Source organism: Macrotis lagotis, chromosome 5 (genome assembly GCF_037893015.1).
Source record: "Macrotis lagotis isolate mMagLag1 chromosome 5, bilby.v1.9.chrom.fasta, whole genome shotgun sequence".
Classification (NCBI taxonomy): Eukaryota; Metazoa; Chordata; class Mammalia; order Peramelemorphia; family Peramelidae; genus Macrotis; species Macrotis lagotis.
In genome coordinates this window covers 215,765,014-215,788,224 of record NC_133662.1, presented here as the reverse complement: position 1 = coordinate 215,788,224, position 23,211 = coordinate 215,765,014, and the positions used below count along the sequence as shown (strand labels likewise).

Genomic DNA, 23,211 nt, shown 5'->3' with positions numbered 1-23,211 from the left:
CCTCCTCACTGCCAGCTCCACTTTCCTCCTCACTTTTGCCTCTGGCTCCAGGAGGTCACTCTATGGACCCCTCAGGCCAGCCAGGGCATTATGGCCCTCCTTCCTCATTTTAAGGGGCTGCTCTCCAAGCCTACACTTGCCTAAGCTTTTTAAAGATTGTCTCTGACCTTTCTCTCCTAATTCCTCTCTCAAAACAGTTTTAGGGGAGCCCTTGGAGTCCTTCCTCAGACAGGACTGAGTTTTAGGAGGAAAAGTAAACTGAGCTTGCCTGGTTCTGTGAATCAGAGAAGCAGACCTACTTCCCTCAGCCTTGGGGTTGGGGGAGGCAAAGGGATCAATACTAGAGAGCTGAACTCTGTCTTAAATTCTCTTTGTTACCGAGGTGTCTCTCTGCCTGGCTGGTGTCTGTAATAACATACTTTTTCAATGAGGAAGGAGAAGAGAGGCACAGACCGGGGTCTTAGGTCTTCCAGGTCCAATGTCCTTTTGGGGTGGACATCTGCATCACCAGAGCTAGCTCAGTATTTGAGAGGCTCTGAAAGAAAGTGAGAGGAGAGGTATTAGACTGACACCGGACTGAAGGGCTACAGAGCCAGTGTACTGGCCTCATGGCTATATACCTGTGAAACCTGGACAGTCTACCAGTGCCATGTCAGGAAACGGAATCGCTTCCATTTAAATTGTCTTAGGAAGATTCTGAAGATGACCTGGCAGGAGAAGACACCAGACACTGAGATCCTGTCTCGAGCTAAACTGCCAAGCCTTCAAAGGTTACTACAAAGAGGGCAACTATGATGGGCACATTGTTAGGATGCCAGACGTACACTTGCCCAAAAAACTATTTCATGGAGAACTAACACAGAACAAGTGCTCACAAGGGGGTCAGAGGAAGCCAAACCGGGACACCCTGAAGGTCTCATTGAAGAACTTTAGGCTTGACTGTACAGCTTAGGAGACACTGGCACAGGACCACCCAGCGTGGCGTGCCCTCATCAGTGAGGGGGCTGCACTCTGTGGAATGGAAGCAGCTCAAAGGAAATGTATCATCCCTAAGTTCAGAGAACCCACCCCAGGTGTTGCCATGGACTAGTTGTGCCCAGCCTGTGGTAGGGCATTCCAAGTTCACATTGGTCTGATCAGTCATTGCAGGACGTGCTGTAATTTCTCTGTAGTGATGTCATTTTCATCTTCTTCCGTAACAAAGGACAAGAACCAACCAACCAACCAAGGAAGCTGCTTCGGACAGTGGATTGCCTACTAGACAATCCAGTCCCTTGCCCTTGTCCCAGACCCCAGGGCTTGAGATTGGTGGGGGGGGGGGCAGGACGAGTAGAGGGGACCTAATGACCCAGCTCCTAATGGAGATGGGTTGGGTGAGCTCCCGGCTCTATTTACCGATAACTCTCTATCATTCTCTTTTAATGTCGTTGCTGCTTGGATTCTCTCCAAGCTCTGGTCTCTCCTTTCTCCAATTCAGCCACCAACTTGGGCCGTTGGCTCGACAGCACTGAAAACTGTATGTAGCAGCGGGGCTAATCAAATACTACAAACAATTGATGGGTTAGGAGGAGGAGTGAGGGGCCCCCCATCTGTCTGGCCTGGTATTGATTGTCAGAGGCAGAGGGCTTGTGGAGATGACCCCTGGAAGGCTGATTAAACACTGAAGGCAGGGATCAGTGATTTGGTTACAAACACCTCCTACTGTAAATTCACCCTCTACCTTTACTCATCTAACTCAATCCCATTAGGCTTCCCCCTTTTATTTCCCAACAAATAAAGTGATAAAATCTCTCTCTTGGGAGGTACCAGAGCTCAGATACACACTAAATTTGATAGTGTTTTTCACAGTGACAAGGAAAGAAAAGACAGCTCCTTCCTGTCTCCCTTGTCCCCTCCCCTCTCTTTCCACACAGCTTTATATACGCGTCTAAAGATCTTGGGTGCTCCCGCCCTTACCCCAAACTCAGCCCTGCCCAGGATGCCTATGACCCTATAACAAAGTCCTTGTTCTTGTTTGAGGCTAGAGTCCACCCTCCCACCTTCTGGAGTCATCTAGTGAAAGCATCTCTCTGTTCAGAGGAAGCAGTTGAAGACGATGGGAGGGTGGGGAACATTTTTTGCATCACCCCAGGACATATAGTGTGGTGGGCTAAGCTGATAAGAGAGAGTAAAATTATACTTCTCTGTACCCTTCAAATATGACCTTGGGTTAGCTGCCACATTTGGGCTCATCTAGAAAAAGACAGGGCCAGGGGCAGGAAGCCTTTCCAGAATGCCATTGCTTCTCTTCCCAGGTCCACATCCCTCATAGCCTTGGGGAATGACTTCCCCTTCTCTGCCTTCCTCTCCATTCTCCCAAGGAGCATTTGGATCCTTCTCCCACTCCCATTCTGAAAAAAAGCTTCAAGCTGCACCCCAGGTGTTCACATTGTCTATTTGTGCCTGACCTGTGGTAGAGCACTCCAGGTTTGTATTAGTCTGAGCAGCCACAGTCAGACACAATGTACCATGACTCCAACATAGTCATATCATTTTGGCCTCAGTTGAAAACGAAGGACAACAATCAACTACCCCCACCCTAGAGTGGTCCAGCAACCAGGCTCGGGTGAAAATTATCTGGGAAGAAGACCTTTCCTTATTCTCTTGTTCTGGCATGCACCTCCCCCTTCCTTCAAGCCCCTTAGAACATTTGTGGTCCTGCTCCCACCTGTATCTCACTGTCTCTTCCATGGACTGTTCCTATCCCAGTATCTGTAGGTTGTGACTCATCTGTGTTAAGATATGAAGAGAAAGGCCTGCCTCCTGGCCCAGAGTCTACTGATGGCTTCTGATACTCTCCCCTATCTTTCCCCTGTTCCTCCACCACACACCCATGCCCTGGGAGCTGTACTGGCCCCTTTCACCTGGCCTCTCAGGTGTACTCAACCTTCCCCTGGGAGATACTAGAATGCAGAACTGATACTACATGAGTCCAGGGGGATGTCCACTTCCCTGAATAGGATATATTTTAGAAAGGGGAAGGGATGAAGTCTCCAGGCTCACTCTGCACATGTTGCTCCAGCTGCCTCCTCTGCCCTGGGAGCCCCAGTCTGCCCACAAAAGTCACCTGTGGGTTTGGATAAGAAGAGAATGGAGTGGAGCAGGAGGGGGTGTGAAAGTCATTCCGACTTCAATCTCATCACTTACTGTGCTTCCTTCAATTATCCAGAAGAAAAACAAATCCGCTCACCTTCAGCTCGCAAGGGAAGTCCTGCTATCTTCCACCTAGGTCCTATCTCATCCCTATCTCCTTTACCCACAGAGTCCACAAAGTTTGGTAGCAAGATCAAAAGAATGAGGACAGACATCTGAGTCTGGGTCTGCATCTATAAGGGGCACTGTCCCCAGCTGAGTGGCCATGGGAAAATCACTTTTCTCATGCACCACAGTGTCCTCGTCTGTAAAATGGGTTAATAAAACACATCTATGTTTTTGCCATCAGGTCTCGGGGGGGAACACACTTTTAATTTTAATACCCACTTTTACTTTTAATGTACATTATTAACACCATCCCCATCACTTTCTCCAATCTAAGCAACCCACAAAACAGTAACTGCAGATTTCTGAGCCGTAAATGCTCACACTGAACGTTTGACAATCTTCAGCCTCTGGCTCCCGTGAGCCTCTGCACCTTACAGCATTGCTTGTAAAGGTCAAATCAAGTAAGCTACAAATGTACAGAGAACATTTTGCATCCCTTATATGTAAGCTATTAATAGCTATGGGACCATAGCTGGTCTCAGTTTCTTCATCAATAAAATGTGTGTATATATGACCATTTACATTTCCGATTTTATTGACTATGTATGTGTTTATGCATGTGTGCTTTCACTGCCAACATTATAAGGCCATGAGGAAAGGACTTAGTAAACAGTAAGTAAATGGGATGTCTCATTATTACTACTAGTTTCTTGTTTCTGGAAAAGCAGAAAGCTCCAGGAAGAAGGCTGTTTCTGGAGTCCTTAATCTCTTATTTCAGCCCCCAAAGCCACATTCCTTTCTATGAGATGCCCCCTTATTTCTCTGTGAGTGGGTCATGACGTCTGGCTGGCTGGAGCCAAGACCATCCTCCTTCTACAGAGCAGAAGCATCTGCACCCCCATCCTCCTCTTCTGCGTCTGCTTTGCCAAGGCCCTGTTCTATAGCCTCCTGTTCAGTAAAATTCCATTCTGTGCAGACAGATTGTGAATGAAGCCTTTCCTCCTACCTTTCTCACTTTCTCTGATTTCGACTCCTCCCCAGTGTGGGATGAGCTGAGGCATCCTGGTCTGAGGGGGGGAAAGCACTGACTTAAGGGACCTACCTCCATCCCACATGAACTGAAAAGGCAGGTTGGCCTTGGACCTGTGATGAGCCAACTGCACTGGTCTTACCTGGGTTGGGTCTCTCTTTCACTTGGCTCATTCCCCTGCCCCCAGAGTCGCCCTGAGCTCCATTCCTGTGATGCTCTACCATCCCCACCCAGAACCTTCTGAAAATAGTCCCAACCTCACCATAGAACTAGCTCAAACCCACACTGATGCTAATAATAACTACCATTTGTAAGGATGCTTTAGGGAAGTTTGATTGCACAATGGATGGAGTGCCAGACCTGGAGTCAGGAAGACTCATCTTCCTGAGTTGTCTCAGACCCTGGGCAAGTCCTTTAACCATGTTTGCTTTCAGTTTCAACTGTAAAATGAACTGGAGAAGGAAATGGAAAACCATTCCAGAATTTCTGCTAAGAAAACCCCAAATGGGGATCACAAAGAACTGGACACGAACGAACAGCAATAAAGTGCTTTAAGGTTAATAACACACTTTACATAGATTATCTCATTTGATCCTCATACAAGCATCCCAGGTTAATGCCCATTGTACAGATGAGGAAGATGCAGATCAGAACAGTGAAGTGATGACTTGGCCAGGTTCACACAGTTGGTCAGTGTCTGAGGCAGAATTTGCACTCAGGTCTATGTATTTTCCAAGGTTAGAAGTACTTTATCTACTGCACCACCTAGCTGTCTCTAAAGATGACTCAGGTCCTCATCTCTTTTTGAAGAGTGTTTTCCTGCTTCTTCTACATCTGTAAAATGGGGGTAATTAAATAAACAAACAAACAAACAAACAAATAAATAAATAAGAAGGGGTGGCTAGGTGACCCAGTGGATAGAGCACTGGCCCTGGAGTCAGGAGTACCTGAGTTCAAATTCGACCTCAGACACCTAATAATTACCTGGCCCTGTGGCCTTGGGCAAGTCACTTAACCCCCAATGCCTTGCAAAAACTAAAAACTAACTAACTAACTAACTAAATAAATAAAATGGGGATAATGCTGCTTGTATTAATCTCTCCGGATTTTGGTGAAGACCTTAAAATACAATCTGAGTTGCTTTTGTTTTTATTACCTGTGATATCTGCATTGTGGGGAGTTCTCTCCCCCAGAATAGGGCAGATGCAGCTACACAATCACCCTATGACTTGGAAAAATACTAGAGTTGCCTGAGATTCCAGTTCAGAGGCCCAGTGTTACATGGTAAAGAATTATCAGAGGTAAGAATTGAATCTAAGACTTCCTGACTTCAAATCTTGTATCAGAATATATCTTGCTACGTACCTCATCTTCCTTCTCTTCCTCCCCCCTTTCTGCTTCCTCCTCTTCTTCCTTCTCTTTTTCTTTTTCCTCCACCCTCTTCTTCCTCTTTATTATTGACTTCCTTGAAAATTCTTTTCCTTATCCCTAAGTTCAACAAGAGAGCTGCCCACTGTTCTGAGTAGGGTTGGGGTAGGCATAGCCGGAGGCTGATGGATGACTGCCCCACTCGCCTCATCTTCTTGGATAGTATATACATCGGAGAGTACAGAGGAGAAGAGAATTAAAGAACCTATTGCCCAAAAGTTGAGAAACACAACGTTCAGCTACCAAATATAATTCCCTGGCATCTTCCCACCAAGCCCCCCCCCCCCCCATCTACCTTACTTCAGGTTTCTCACTGTCTTCTCTGGAAGCATATTCTAGTTTTAAGGACCCTCATGGAAACTGAGACCTCCTAGAGAACTCCACCCATCCCCCCCCAACTCCCACAGGGGACACATGGTCCTAGGACCTCTGTCTGAGATTCCTAACTCCATTGTGATACTAGTGGGTGGACTAGGGTAGGAGGGCGGGAAGGAAGTTCAGAAATCTGGGTGTTCAGCTCCCTTCCACCTCCAACAACTCCACCACTGGCCAGACTCCAGGCATTGTTTCCCCATCTTGGACAGTGTGGGCCAGGGAACGTGTGTGTGTGTGTGTGTGTGTGTGTGTGTGTGTGTGTGTGTGTGTTTTGTGGGGGACGTATGATGAGGGAAGCAGACACCAAGATTTCTTCAAATGGGTAATTTTAGGTTGTTGAAATTACCAGAAAGATGCAGCTTCCTCTGAAGAATTACAAAGTCTTCCATCCTTCCTTCAGTCAACAAACTCCAACTTCCTCTTTGAAAGAACAGTGCTGGGAGAGAGAGCCCACTGGAGAAGGCGCATCCAAGCCACACAGTGGGCAAGACTGATTTTAACAGGTGCTAGGTTCACTGGCATGAAACACTTCGCATCTGTGGAGAAAAGTCAATTTTCTTCCCTGGGAAAGTAAAGTGCTATGATCTGAATTTATGGTTTCAAGGGCCCAAAGAATCCTCAAACTTGAATTCTTGGAGGAAAACACCCAGATCTTTCTCCCTTTCCCTAAGGATGGACCCAGTTCAATTGTTTGCACCACATACTGAAGTCTCCCTTCCAGGACGCATTTGTATTCTCAACATTCAATTCAAATAACTGAGCTGAAACAAAGCAACCAGATCCCAAAGTAATTTAGAACCAAGTCTGTACAGTCAGGAATAAGGGAGGGAGATAGTCCAGTTCCCTGGCTCTTGGTCAGACTCCAACTGAGGGATAATATTCAGTTCCGGACATCACATTTTTAGGACATTGATGAGCTGAGGCATGTCCCAAGGAGGGGACTGGAGGTCATGCTATAAGAGCAGAAAGACTCAGTAGGAACAGCATAGATTTGGGGTTCTTTAGATCTATCCTGTCTCTTCCACTTCCTTCTGATGTGACTTTCCAACAATCACAACTTCTCTAGCCACATTTCCTCACCTGCAAAAGGAAAGGGGAACAAGAGCACTCCTGAGCCTCCTTCTAGCTCTGATCTAGGATCAGACCCACTGAAAGACTGTCTGACACATGCAGACAAGATCAAAAGAATGGGGAGCACTCCTCTGATGCAGCTTCCTCGTCTAGAATCCTGTGAGTCAGTGGTTCTTATCCTAGAGAAGAGAAGAGTCAGGAAGGACTTGAAAGAAGATTTGAATAATACCTGACGTTTCTCATTTCTTCTTATTTTTTAGAGATTGAGTCTCTATCTCCATCCCCTGGGCTACTCACATGCCCATTATAACTACTGGTTGGCCGGTGAGTTTTGACTTGCTCTGTTTCTAACACTCCTCTCTAAGGAACCTGGGGAGTCTCACCCCATCATCATAATAATGCTGGGGTGGACATCTGACTTCAGAGACCACTGTGGCGCAGAACTTTTGAGCTCCAGCAATCAGTCTACCCTCTTCCAATCTCCCAGTGGCAGGGATTACTGGTGAGCAACATCATACCTGGCACATACTAATGTGTCTAAGTGTCACAGAATCTGAAAGTTGGTAGGATATATCAGAAAGGAATTCACACTGTAACAAGTGAGCCCCTGGGCTTTGCAGGAAGGAGATGATGCCAACTCTTCAAGCAGGTCATTTCATTTTGGGATACCTCTAATGATTTAGGAAGCTTTTCCCCAAATCAGGTCTCTCTGCAGCTTCCATCTAGTGCTCCCCATTCTTCCTTTTGGAATCAAATATAAAATAAGAAAAGAAATGACCATTTATTAAGACCCTGCTATAAAATACTTTCATAATTATCATCTCATTTGATCTTCACAACAACCTTGGGAGATGTGATCCCCATTGTACAGTATAGTAAACAGAGACAAATAGAAATTGTGACTTGCCCAAGGTCACCCTGTTTATGTAAGTGTCTCAGGTTGGATTTGAACTCAGATTCCCCCAATTCAGGCCTGGTGCTCTATACACTGCCTCAGTTAACTGCAAATCTGTGATCTCTTCTGCATGTGTCAGACAGTCTTTCAAATATGGTAGGGCAGCCATTGAATCATCTCTTCATCTCCTTTTCTCCAGGCCAAATGGGCCCTATTCCTTCATTTTTAACATGGTACTCTCTATTGGGTTCATCTTGGTTGCCTTCCTGGAACGGCCCTTGTTGACTAAGGCCTTTCTTAAATAGAGTTGTCCAGAACTGGACACAGTACTATCAATAGGCTCTGACAAAGGTAATGGAACCATCACCTCCCTATTCTTAGGAGCAATGAGGTTCAGTGGTTTCCCATTACCTCCAGGATCAAATAGGATCTCCTTTGTTTGGTATTTAGAACTCTTCATGGCTTGGTCCCTTCTACTCTTTCCAGGCTTCTTACAACACAAGCTCTATCTTTGCCCCTCACCTTTACCTCCCAGGTTCCTAGACTTCTTCACAACTCACCTCAAATCCCATCTATTTCAGGAGATCCTAGTGCCTTCCCTATCTACTCCTTTTATATCTTATATCTACCTAGTTGGTTTTTTAAAATTTTTTAGTTATTTAAGGCAGTGGAGTTAAGTGACTTGCCCAAGGTCACACAGACAGGCAATTACTCTGTGTCTGAGGCCAGATTTGAACTCAGGTGCACCTGACTTTAGGGCCAGTGCTCTATCTACTGCACCACCTAGCTGCCCCATATCTACCTAGATGTATACATACTGTCTCTCCCATTAGAATGCAAGCTTATTGAGGGCAGGGATGGTTTTTGCTTTTATTCATAAGACTTGGGGACTCTCATACTCAGTCTACTCATTGGCAACAGGCACAAGTCATATCATGAGTTACTTTAGGGATCAATAAGACCAATTCATGCAAAGAACTTTTCAAACCATAGAGCACTATATAAATGTCTATTATTATTATTATTATTGTCTTTCACAATTCTTTCTTTTAATCAATATAATAGACATCATCTAAGGACAACTAAGTGGCACAGTAGATAGACTGAGGGCCTTGGAGTGAGGAAGACTCATATTCTTGAGTGCAATTCTGACCTCAGATACTTATTAACTGGGTGTCCCTGGACAAGTCAAAACTCTGTCTTAGTTTTCTCATCTATACAATGAGTTAGAAAAGGAAATGGGAAGCCACTTCAGTAAGATTGCCAGAACCCCCCCACCACCACCACTGGGGTCATGGAGACTCAGACACAACTGAAACAAATGAATAACAAAAATGCAAACTTAATTGCATTCGTTTTTTGACTGCTATATTATGCTACAGATTCATATGGAACATGCAGTACCTTAAAGTCCTTTGATCTTTTGCAGAAAAATTGTTACTTATCCATGCCTCCATGTTATATCTATGACTATATTTATATTTAAGGATGAATTCATTCATCTTTGCTGAATTTTATCTTATTAGATAAGAGCTAATTCTTTTAGATCCAGATTTTATAATCTACTCTCAGCTATTCTTCCCTTTTTCTTCACATTTGAAAATTTGATAATTTCATCTATATCTTAATCAGCCTATTAGTCTTTAAACAGTCTTCCAATGAAGAGCTCCTTCCCCACTGAACCACTAACAATCACCAAGCCAATCACTCAGTTGATCAGTTCTGAATCTTACCTAATTGTCTTATGGTCTAGTTCACATTTCTCCATATTCTTTACAATAGTAATTTGAGATAATTCAAATATTTCAGAAGATGATTCAGGAATAATAATTGCCAGTTCTCTCAAGACCCAAGGATGTAGTTCATCTGGGCCAAGTGACTTGAGTTCATCAGGAGCAGATAGGTACTCTTTCTGCCTCATTTATATGGCTATCTTTTTTTTGGGGAGGGGTCTACAAGGTAACGGGGTTAAGTGCTGCCCAAGGCCAGCCAGGTAATTGAGTGTCTGAGGCCAATTTGAACTCAGTGCCTCCTGACTCCAGGGCCAGCACTCTATCCATTGTACATACATTGCTCTCTTGGAGTAGCAACTCCATGATAGTATTTTTGGACTGTCATAGTTTTTTGGATCACAATTGTGCTTTAGTGACTTGTCCAGGGTCACTAGTAGTTGTGAAGGGTCTGAGGTCACATTTGAATTCAGATCCTCCCGACTCCAGGGTCAGTGTTCTATCCACTGTACTACCCATGTGCCCCTTGTCAATCAATTTTAAATATCAATCTTCTTTGCAGGGCAAGCCGTTACAAAATAAATGCAGAGCACTGGTTTTTTTTCCTATTATCATCATTCATTCAAAATAATGGTCCCAATCTTACTTGAGCCTCCTCTTTCTCCTAATACTTTTTAAAAGCTTGTAACATTATCCTTCCTTTATCAAGCTCAACTCGATCTGAATTTTTGCATGCTTGTCTCTTTTTACAGGGTTGTGCCACATTACATTGTCTCCTGTTGCCTGTCCTAATCATTTCCACTTTGCAGCCAGTTTCAGTGAGAATCAGATACAGAATTTCCTCTTGTTGGTTCCTTCACCCTTTGAAGGATGACATCATTAAGGCAAGTTAAGAAGTTGTTAGCTGCTCTGCTTTTGATAGAGAATTTTAGATGTCTAAATATCTGAAGTCCCCTTCACTTCTGTATCATGTCTCTCTGCTAGATATGTGATGTTCCCCAAACCCAGCTAGATCCTCTGTCTAGGGGATCTGTAGTACGCTGCAGATGACGAAATTGCTTGTTTCTCCCCATTCTGGTAAAATTATCCTCTGTCAAGGAATAAGGCCCGGACTCATGATTGCATTGATATAGGGAACTTCCAGGTGGAGAAACTTTGGCTGTCAGTATAGTTCTGTATTTGATCTGTACTTTTCAGTAGTGGAAAGCTGCCCAGAACCCTGAGAGGATGTCTAGGAACACATGGTCAGTATGTTTCACATGAGGAACTGGAACTCAGGTCTTCTTGACTTTAAAGTTGCCCACCCTCTGTCCCTTCTACCACAAAGACTCCCAGCACTTTTAAGTTTGGAAAGCACTTCACCTCTATAGGTGTGGACCACCTATAGAGGGGGATGCAAAGCCTTTGTGTAGTTTTAGATGTTAAGAACTAAAAGTTGCATTCAGATAGCCCTGTAATTTCACAAAACCTCTATGAGGTAGGCAGTTCAAATGGGATTATCTTCCTTGTGATGATGTTTGTCCTTCATTCTCAAAGAAGATGATGACATCAGGGAGGGGATGCCACCACATGTATGGGAATTGAATTTGAGTGGGGTGTGTGTGGGGGGCAATTGGATTTGAGTGGGGAGGGTGGGGGGATTGTACTAAGTCCCCAGCCTCACTTTCTCCTCTGGAGCCATCTGGGTCCAGTGATCAGATGGGGATCAGGACTACTGGAGATGGCAATTAGGGTTAAGTGACTTGCTCAAGATAACACAGCTAGTGTCTGAGGACAGATTTAAATTCAGTTCCTCCCGACTTTACCCACTATGCCATGAGGGAACTAAGGCTCAGAGAAATTAAATGACTTAATCATGAGCACAGGTTAGGAAGGATCAGACAAGAGTTGGAATCCAGTTCTTCCTTAAGCAAATCTACCCTCTGTTCCCTGTCCCAAGGTGCCTCTCATGTGTTTGAGGAAGTAATACATGGAAGATGAATTAGATTACTGCTGCTTGGCCCCAATGGGCAATGAGGACTTAATAAATATTTCTTGAATTTTAATCATTGAACTAGGAGCAAAGGGTGGGAATTATTAAGAGTTTTAGGCTCAATGGGGCCTGATGACATGAAAAACTTGCTAACAAAGCTATCCCAAAAAGAGGGAAGTGGGCTGCCAACAGGAGGCAGCTGTTTCCATACTTGGAGGCTGTTGAGGTTCTCTTGCAGGTATTGGTTCCACTGGATGACCATTGCATTCTCTATAATTCTTTCCATCTCTGAGACTTGAACTGAGCTCCTTCAAAACTAACCTCTCCTAAAACCTTTTATTTTTTTTTTAATTTAAGGCAATGGGGTTGAGTGACTTGCCCAAGGTCATACAGTCAGGCAATTATTTAATGTCTGGGATTGAATTTGAACTCAGGTCCTCCTGACTCCAGGGTCGGTGCTCTATCCACTGTACCACCTAGCTGCCTTTTTCCTAAAGCCTTATACTGCATATAGCTGGAAGACTATCATTAGCATGATAACAGCAGGGTTGACAGAAAACGGGGGTGGGGTGACTTCCCTTTGCCCCCAAACCAGGCCAACAGCAGTTTGAATGATGGGGTTTTGGTGGGAGAGTTGGCACTTACCCAAAGGGGGTGGAGGAAAGGGAGTTTTTCATCAGCTTCCTTAAACACAATGAGGCAGCTAAAGACCCCACTCACAGAGGGGCTGCTGCCATATTATAAGAAGTGACACATGCCTGCCAGGGAGCTGTTCAAGGGAGGGTGGGAGTAGAGAAAGCCCTGTCAAACCAATACAGAGAAAGACTGTTGGGCATTAAGGGCAAAGATTTTTCTAATCTAGCCACAGCAGCTCCTTTTGGTGGCAAATGAAGCGTTTTATGCACTTCTTTCCTCTTCCCTTTCTCCAAACTGGGCTTCTTGTTGAGATCTCTTTAATGACCATCAGTTTGAAAGGAAGGGGGAAACAAGGAAGAGACATTTAAAGGAAAGCAAACATATGGAGAGTCAGGAAGTCACTTCCACTTTCCCAGTGACTTCAGTCCTGGTCATTTTGAAAGCCATTGAGTAGGCAATGACTTTTTTTTTTCTGGTATAGAAAATTCCCTAGGCTTAAAAAAAAAATTAAAAACTGGTCAAAACAAGACAGTCATAGTACTGCTTATAATGGGAAGGTTTATTAAGGGCACTCCCCAGAAGAGCAGCAGCCAAGCTCCCGCCTCTTAGGAAAAGCAATTAGCAGAAGATGCATGTCACACCTTGAGCCCCCGCCTGCACAGGAGGCATCTTCTTGACAAGCCCAGAGACTGAACATCTTCCATTCTCTTTTAGAGGAGACTGTCAGTGTCTGCAAGGCAGAACCCATGTTGCCTTCCTAGAAAACAGAACAGACACACTCCCAGTTAGAGAAGCCGCCAGTGTTCTTAATGAGAATATTTAAGGCAGAAAGGAAAATAACCAAGCTTTTTGGACTAGACAATATTTATGACCAAGATGGGTGAACTGGAGGAAGGCTTCATCAACAATGTAGTTCTGTATTCAGTTTCCAAGAAAAACTTACCTTCTTTGCATTTAGGGAGGACACATCTTAAAAAGCTTGGATGTTTAAGCCACCTCACAAAGGTTACTTTCATTTCCCTCCCTGCAAGATGGGGCCTAACCAAACTCTGGCCAACCACTAGCCACCCTGACCTTTTAAGACTGGGACTGTCAGGGAGATAGGAGAAATACCTTAATGCAAATTCTACTCCTTTAAGAGATTGTCAATTTTCTCCCCCCTGTAAGTCTAATTTTGTCATAGATACATCTTAGAAGAGCATTTGATCTGACCTGCTTTCTCGTGTTCCACCGAGTACAGAGGAGGAGGCATCATGGAGCAGTGAAAGAGCACCCAGGAATAGGAGTCGGGAGATCTTGCCTCTGCCTTGGGCTAACTGTGCAACCTTGGGCAAGTCACAATCTCTTTGGTCATCTTGTTTCCATATCTTATTGGGGGGAGGGGTTGTGGGGGTAGACAGATAACATTGTAAAGTCCATCCCAGTTCTAAAAGTGCATGATTCTATGATTCTTGACTCTGCAATAGGTTACAAAGAAAAATATCATGGCTTTGCCATGTTTTCCTCCCAGATATAAGCTCATAGCAGGAATCACTGTCTAGTCATGAGTCAGAAAAAGGAAGGAAAAAAATGACAAAAATATAACTGCAGACTTTGAAGGAATCAATTTCTCACTAAAGACCCAATTTTCCAAAGTTCGTTAGACTCAAAGGGACTATACTGTGGCTCTTTTTGTAGCCCCCCCCCCCCCCACAAAAAGCTTAGTCCTGGGCTTGGCAAATAACAGGCATTCCACAAACACTTAATGATTGATTTAAAGGGTAACAAACAAGTAAATAAGTTGTACAAAACAAAATCACTCTAAGAGTATTTAGATGAATTCAAGTCACCTGAATCAGAACTCTATCTTCAGATGCTGAGGGTCTATCAGTGATCACAGAGAAATCAGAGGGTGCTGAAGTATTGAAGGGCAAATGTAATTTCAAAAAAAAAAAAGAGATTAGTCCACGAATTATTATAGACCAGTGGACTTGACTTTAATTCTTTGCAAATTCTAAGATATACAGTAGTTAAATCGATAATGAAAATATAAAAGCAAGAGGGGCACTCAAAAAGAACCAGGATGAATCCTTCATCAAAGGCAAGTCATCCTAGGTTAACTTTACTTTTTTGTTTAGACTTTTTTTTTTTTTTGGCCAGGCAATGGGGAATTAAGTGACTAGCTCAAGGTCACACAGCTAGGGAATTATCCAGTGTCTGAGGCCAAATTTGAACTCAGGTCCTCCTGACTCCAAGGTCACTGCTCTATCCACTGTGTCATTTAGCTGTCCCCTTTCCCTTTTTTCCTTTTTTTAGTTTTTGCAAGGCAATGGGGTTAAGTTTCTTGCCCAAGGCCACACAGCTAGGTAATTATTAAGTGCCCGAGGCCGAATTTGAACTCAGATCCTCCTGACTCCAGGGCCAGTGCTCTATCCACTGCACCACCTAGCCACCCCTCCCTTTTTCTTAAAAAAAAATTCTGTTATGTGAGATGTCTTTCCAGGAGCAAGGAATAAAAATACAAGGGAAATTTGGACAATATAAAACCAAAATATATCAATTAAATTTTTTGAAAAAGTCATAATCAAAGAATAATCATTAATAATTTGGCACCAGCTCAAAAAGTCATCATCAGTGGAGTGCTTTAGGGATCTGTTTGGTTGGTTTGCTGCTATTTAATAATTTTATCAACGATTTAGGTTGAGATGCTTATCAAGTTTGTGAATGACACAAACATGATAATGTTTGCTAAGGCATTTGGATGAGTCAGGATCCCAAACGATTCTGAATTCAAATCTGGTTTCAGGCACCTACAAGTTGGGTGACCCTGGACAAGCCAATCCACCTGTGTCTGCTTCAATTTGACCATCTGTAAAAGGCAAATAATAGCACTGTCCTCTCCAGAGTTGCTGTGACGATGAAATGGATTACAAAGTGGCTGACACTTAGCACTCTATGTAGGTTGTTGTTGTTACTATTATTGTTATGGCAACTAGGTGGTACACTACATAGAGAAATGGGTCCAGAGTTAGGAAGGTTCATCTCACTGAGGCCAAATCTGGCCTCAGACACTAGCTATATGACCCTGGACAAGTCACTTCACTCTACTTCAGTTTCCTCATTGGTAAAATGAGCTGGAAAAAGAAATGGCAAATCATTCTAGGACCTATGCCAAGAAAACCCCAAAAAGGGTCACAAAGAGTCAGACACAACTGAAAAACAACTCAGCCACAACAAATTGTTATTATTACTATTACAATTACATGAAAACATTTGGACAAATCTATTAAGATGAAATTCAATAGGGATAAATGTTGTCTTACATTGGGTTCAAAAAATCAATTTCTCCATTACAAAGTCAGAGAGACAACCAGCCATTTATCTTAAAAAAAGATGGGCAGTTTTATGTACTACAAGCTCAGCAAGTCAACAGTGCAATATGCCAGTCAAAAAAGTTAATGACATCTTGGGAGAGGTAGAGTATCTAGAAAGGAGTTATGAGTCCTATTGTAGCCTGCCCTGGTCAGACTACCACTAAAGCTGTCTTCTCTTCTAGGCACCACTGTTTAGGAAGATCTCGATAAGTTCAATAGCTAGAGAACAACCAGAATGGGGCAGACCCATGAGTTCCTGTCATCTAAGGACTGATTGGAGTGAATGGGGATTTTAGCTTAGAGAAGACTTAAAGGACCTAGGGTTTCAAGTATTGGAAAGGCTATCATGTGGTTGGCTCTGTGGGCAGAAGTTCCAGAGAGGCAGATCTAATCATGAAAAAGTTCCTAACAATTTGAACTAAGTCAAAGTAGAACAGATAGCCATAGGAAGCAGTCGGTTCCCTTTTTTGGATGACTTCAAACACTTTTTGGGTGTAGGTCATTGGGTGGAGTTAATGAGGCTCTTTTTAACTCTGGAATTCTGGGATCCTAAGTGGTTTCTATAGTGGTAGATAGGGGGATTCTGGGGTCTTAAGCTCTGATCTGTAGATGCTTTCTCACAAACTCTAATAAGGCCTATGTTGAGTCAGTCTGGTGTTTATATACTTTTCTTTATTACAGTTCTAGTTCACTGAACAGTTGTGCTTAGCTTACAGTGCTAACTTTTTGTGTGTAATTATATTGTAAAGCACTACAGACAAAGAATGTGTATTTCTTAGTATTCTCTAACATCCCTAGTTTAGTTTCTTGGAAGTCCTTTTATTTGAATTCCTATTGATGTATTAACCAATGCCGAAGCCCCCTCTAGTGGAGCATCCTATGCTTACCTAGTAAGAACCAGAAAGTTGAAAGGGACCATCCAGGTCTAGTCAAGTTCTCTGGAGCTAGAAAGAACCTCAGAGACCATGTGGTCCAAACTCCTAACTTTAGCAATAAGAAAGCAGGGTTGAGGTTAAGTGACTAAGTCACAAGCTTGCAAGTATCAGAGACAAAATGTGAAGAGCAGTCTCCTCATATCTAGAACACTGTTTCTTCAGTGGAAACTATTATATTTTGTGTGCTCAAAAGACTACCTGTACCACAGACAAACGGTAAGGTCCCACTTTGCACCCTAGTTCCTGTAATCTCCAAATAAGAGTTGGGAGTCAAAAAGGCCTTAAGTTTATTCCATCCTGGAACAAGAATGCCTTCTACAGCTGTTGCTTCAAGTCTTCTGCAGAGAACCTACTGAACACGGTTATCCATTTTAAATTTGTTTGGACATTTCCCCTTTTAACAAGTTTAAATCTGCCCCTTTTAAACTCTGAAGCATTATTCCCCACTCTGCCCTTTGGGATCAGTTTTCCCTATGATTGCCTTCAAACATTTGAAAGAATCATCTTGTTTCTCCTGAATCTTTACTTCTCCAGCCTAAATTCTTCCAACTTTCTTGGACTTACCTTCCCATAACATTATCTTGGATGCACCATCTGGCTTGTCCTTCTTAGATCCTCTCATACCATGTCACACTCTTGTAGAATCAGACAATGAGGTCAGCTTTTCATACATACATACGTACACACAGACACAGACACACACACATACACAGATTCTGGTGGGGCCAAGCCTAGAAGTTCACAACAGTGATAAAATAACTCTATATAAGATCTCTTACATGAATTGCTTGTGTTGAGTTCTCAGAATATGTGCTCTTGGCCCCACAAAGTTACAAGCTGTAACTATAACATCACAGGGTGGCAGCTAGGCGGCATAGTAGATAGAACACTGGCCCTGGAGTCAGGAGGACCTGAGTTCAAATCCGACCTCAGATACTTAATTACCTGTGTGACCTTGGGCAGGTCCCCTAACCCCACTGCCTTTCAACCCCCCCCAAAAAAAAGCATCACAAAAGATATGTCCTGGGGCCAACTAATGATACAAACACAAAACAATACAAATCTGCACAACCTGCTATAAATCCATCAGTTCATCCTCTGGGAAGGTGGGTAGCATAACTATTATCATTCCCTGGTTTCTAAATCAAAGAGGCCAGGATAGTTGGACTGTTTTCTGCATCACTGATGGAGCCTCCTGTCTTTGAGGGAAGGGTTCTTTCTACTCATGACACCCTGTGCTCCTCAAAGAGGTCTGTGGTGGCATCAAGAGTCAGCCAGGCTAGAACTTCATATTACACTCTTTTTACTTAGTTACCTTCATCTAATTTGGAAGCCCATACCAATTAAAAAAAGGCATAGAACAAAGTCATCTCTTAAAAGTTTTACTCATTTACAAGAAGGTGTTTATATTTGTATACTTAAGAACGAAATGACTAGCAGATTAGTTTTAGACAATTAGTTTAGACACTGTTTTCAGAGTCCCTCATAAAAAAATATATTCCATCCTAATTTGGAAGTATTAACTACTCTTGCTTTTCTCACTTCCTTCTTCTGCCCCTCAAAGACAAATGTATAACTGAGTCAGTGGAAGAAAGGTGCTAGGAAACTAATTTCTTAGAAACATCTGGGAATACACCAACATTTCCAAATGCTTTCCCTATGTCACCTTTTCTCAGACTGGTAAGACTTATATTTCAAACATGATTTTTACATCAATTCAATGACCAGTGAGCTGATTACCCCTCAATTACTCATTTATTTTCCAATAACAAATTTCTTTTTTTTAAGGTTTTTTTTTTTTTTGCAAGGCAAACGGGGTGAAGTGGCTTGCCCAAGGCCACACAGCTAGGTAATTATTAAGTGTATGAGACCAGATTTGAACCCAGGTACTCCTGACTCCAGGGCTGGTGCTTTATCCACTATGCCAGCTAGCCACCCCCAAATAACAACTTTCAATAAAACTATAACTAGATCCCTGAGCAATGTTTTAGATTCACTAAGGCTGGTCTTCTATTTAACGTTTGAGGGGTAAGGCACAGGGTGTCCTAACCCTACGCCCCCCTTGCTCCCACAGGAGACCAAGCACAATTCCAACTTTAATACAATCTGAGCCTGGAGTTGTTTCATGGAGAACATGTGGGTAATATTGATAAAAATTCTTGTTGCACATATATATATATATATATCTCACTCACATCAAAATTTAAAATTAACAACTTTCCAAAAGACTGTCTTTTCACTCTAAAAAATAAGAGCACTTGGCAGGATCCATTTTCTGATCCTGGCTCATTCTCTCTTCTTTTCCTCTGAATAAACTCAATCTGATTACAAAGCAACTCTGAGAGAGTTCCCATAACACTTCATTCCTGAGCTCATGACCCACATATTAACAATAGTAAAAGCAAAGATTCCCTCAATGAAATTACAAGCCACATAAAATTAAAGATCATAGTAAAAGTCATACCCTGATATAGTATTAATTTTTTTTAACATATAAAAATAATATACACAAGGATTATTCAGTAGAATACAATCTTCAAGATCCAATAGAATATATACAAAATGGTTTAAATAAGAACATTGAGTCTGAGTCTATTCCTTGAGAAACCAATACTATTAGGGTATAAAACTAATTATTATATGGGAATGGTCAAGGAGGGGCTATTGCTACATTTAAAAAAATTATCAGTCCATATTAAAAAACCAAAACCCTCAATCTGTGGAACAGTAACAAAAACACACAAACCAAATGAAAATGTACTAAAATTTAATCATTCATAAAAGCTGTAATTTAATCTGTGACAGTAAAACACAAGAAGCAATATTAGAGTTGGTTTAGTATATTATATATTTTAGCTTTGAAAGCCATAGAAATCAGTTATCCCAGTTTTTTCCTATAAAAGACCCATTTTTTTCCAAAGCATTATGCACAAACAATTTTAATTAGAATATAATGGCAGAATGATATTCCATAATTTTTAAATATAAAATGAAGTCAATGACTCAAAAAAGTTATTTGTTGCAGTGAGGTTGTGGGGAAATTTCATATTCTATATCTATATCATTATAGATATAAAGTACAATGGTTCAACTTTTTAGTGCTTGATGGGGAGGAATTATGATAAAAAGGTCAATATGAAATTGTTTAATTAGAGTAGCAATACCTAACATTTGAAATGCATCCATGCTCTTTTGTATAATCATATTAGAGTCAAGTATATTTATTTTCACATCTGTTATAATTGCTATTGCAAAGGAGAAATACTATTGTCTTATTTTTCCAAGAGATATACACAGAGCAATTTTTTTTCTCCAGGGGAACTTGTGCAAACCATTATAAGATCTAGATTCTTCACATAATATATAAAACAGGAGAAGCCTCTTCAGGTATGTTGTTAATTAATTAATGTATTTTTTTGAAGTCTGGAATGCTGGCACTTTCCAATTAGGCAACAGTTCTTCATTCCTGTAATCTTGAAGAGAACAAAAGAAAAGGTTAATTTCTTGATACAGAGAACACAAGGACACCTAACAATGAAAAAAGAAAACATCATTTGGGCTGACTGCCACTAGAGGGCTAAAAGTATTTGGAACATACAATATGTATGCTTGCTGATGATGGCACAAGGCAATAAGGTGATTTTAATTTCTCTATGAATCTTTTCTATGTTACTCAAAAACCCAGGTTCAGATCTCCTCAAAGCAACCTACATGTAGCTTGTGATTTCAGGCCAGGGAATTACCTAGAACACCAATGAGTTAAGGGACCTGAGCAGGGTCACAAGATTAGTCCAGGTGAGAAGGGGCTTTCTGGATCTGAGGCTGGCTGTGGTCCCTGGACCATGTTTTTGTCATGTTTACTATTTCACCTTTTTTTTTTTAGATGGCATCATTTGGGAAAAGAAAAGAAGGCTATGTGGCTTTACACAAATTTCAATTTTATCATTTTCATCTAACAGAAAAGAGAGGTCTTTCCCCATTAAGGAATCCTACCCAACTGCCAAACTTTCCATGAAAAAAAGTAAGTTTTTGAAAAGTCCTGCTTTGCATAATGAGATGCACCATATTCAAGATAGGAATGAGAATTCTATTCCCATGAACCCATAACAAAGGAACAGGTTAGAAAGAAGGGTTACTACAGCAGAGAACCTGTGCAAAATGGCAGAAGGATGGTGTAGCTCCCCTCCTGAGGTCTTCTCTAACCTAGGGTTCCCACAACCAGAAAACAAACCATGAAACTCTTCATTCACGGTGCTCTGTGTCTGTGGATGACAGCCTGATTTTCTGTTCATATGAATAATCAGTTACAGCAAAGCATACAACAAATAAAGAACTGTGCCTTTGAAGACCCAAGATATTCATTACCCAACAAACTAGGCAGGGGAGTGCTAGAGAAAGAACAAAAATGATCCCTGTCCTCAAAAAGCTTTGTGCTCAGAAGAAAATCTTTCTTTTATTAAAAAAACAACCAGCACCAATCTGTGGAATCATGAAAGGCCAGTAGATGGCTCCTCTTCCACTAAACTTAAGAGGAAATATTATATCAGCTTGAAAAGAGTCTTAAACAGAATTGGCTAATCAACTTTAAATTCACAACCAAAGGGATGAGGGGGGCATGTATGCATGCATGAATGTATGTTTGTATGTGTACATATGTATAAGAATTGAGGACCCACCACCAATCTCCAAAACAAAATCCCAAGATGCCCAGTTTTAAATGATCTATATTTAATGTAACTTAGCTACAGCAATACTTAAGATATCTGATTAAGGAAGAAAACACCCGCTGGCTGTGGTTATCATTCACTACTGTCTGCTTCCATGCATCTCTTCACTCACATAAATACCACCCTTTCCAAGATCCTTCACTTCTTGCCTGGACACCTTGCTACCAGTCAGTCCCTTGGCTTCTAATCTCTCCTTCAGCCAGCTTCTACATGGCTGCCAGTCTTGGCTACCCAGGTAAGCCCCTTCCTTTCTCTCCTGCCGTTCAAGGAGTGTCAGTGATTCCCTACAAATATCCAACAACATTTAATCAGTCAACAACTACCTATTAAACATTCCAGGCATAGTTCCAGACAGTAAGGACATTATAGGTGCAAAAAATGAAACACTCTTTACTCAAAACACACTTATATTCCAGCCCTTCACAGGCTTTCTTCCCTACAAGTTTGCCCACTTGTCTTTTGTTCATCTAATAATAGTTAACATGTAGCATCCTTAAGAGGTAACTACTAAGAGGTTACTAAGAGGTAACAACTAAAGAAACTGAAGTAGGCAGCCTGGGGGTCATCCAGTTGGTGCCCTGTGCCCTCTGGCAGCCCCATCGTCCTTGTAGTACACAGTGCTTGGTATTGGTTACAAAAATGTGAACCACTATCATCTAGTGTACTTATGAACAGGCTAGATGTCAAGTTGGAAAGATCAGGGACGGACAGACCGATGGGGACGGACGGACACACACACACACACACACTCTGAGTAGATTGTTAACCCCTTGAGAAAATAGAAGAGAGAAGACTGCAGGGTGGACAGAAAACTTTGTCTCTAATTCCCCAGGGTCACATGTTGATTGGCTGATGCTGGACAAGTCCTTTGGCTTCTCAGTAACATGGAGGCTCTTTAAGATTATCAGTATCTGGTCAATATGGCCAGAAAGGACCATGATCATTGTTGGAAGGGTTGTGGGAAATCTGGGACACTAATACATTGTTGGTGGAGCTGTGAACTCACCCAACTTTTCTGAAGAGCAGTCTGAAACTATGCCCCAAAGGGCAACAAAAATGTGCATACTCTTTGATCCAGCAATACCACTATTGGGCCTATACCCTGAAGAGACGATGGAAAAGGGTAAAAAACATCACTTGTACAAAAATATTCATAGCAGCCCTGTTTGGCAAAGAATTGGAAATCAAGTAAATATCCTTCAACTGGGGAATGGCTTAGCAAACTGTGGTATATGTATGTTATGGGACACTACTGTTCTATTAGAAACCAGGAGGGATGGGAATTCAGGGAAGCCTGGAGGGATTTGCATGAACTGATGCTAAGCGAGATGAGCAGAAACAGAAAATTATTGTATACCCTAACAGCAACATGGGAGTGATGATCAACCTTGATGGACTTGCTCATTCCATCATTGCAACAACCAGGCACAATTTGGGGATATCTGTGATGGAGAATACCATCTGTATCCAAAGAAAGAACTGTGGAGTTTGAACAAAGACCAAGGACTATTACCTTTAATTTAGAGTAAAGAAAACTGATATCTTACTGTCTGATCTTGCTACCTCTTACATTATGTTTCTTCCTTAAGGATATGATTTCTCTCTCATCATATTCAATTTGGATCAATGTATACCATGGAAACAATGTAAAGACTGACAAATTACCTTCTGTGGGGGGAGGGAAGTAAGATTGGGGGAAAAATTGTAAAACTCAAAAATAAATAAAATCTTTAACAAAAAAAAAAGATTATCAGTATCCAATTTTGAATGGCAGAGCAAGTTTCCAAAACCAGTGTAATCGCAGAGCAGTCCAAAAAAA

The 23,211-nt window shown here is 42.0% G+C and overlaps 1 protein-coding gene across 3 annotated transcripts in view; it reads right to left on the bottom strand.

Moving 5' to 3' along the window:
- Positions 1-19,415: 19,415 nt before the first annotated feature.
- The window catches only part of RAP1A (RAP1A, member of RAS oncogene family), an 80,917-nt gene continuing 77,121 nt past the window's right edge, over positions 19,416-23,211 (bottom strand). For all 3 annotated transcript variants that reach the window (XM_074188431.1, XM_074188430.1, XM_074188432.1), the window contains one exon: positions 19,416-20,138. The gene's annotated coding sequence lies outside the window, so the exon portion shown is untranslated. The remainder of the gene's footprint in view (positions 20,139-23,211) is intronic.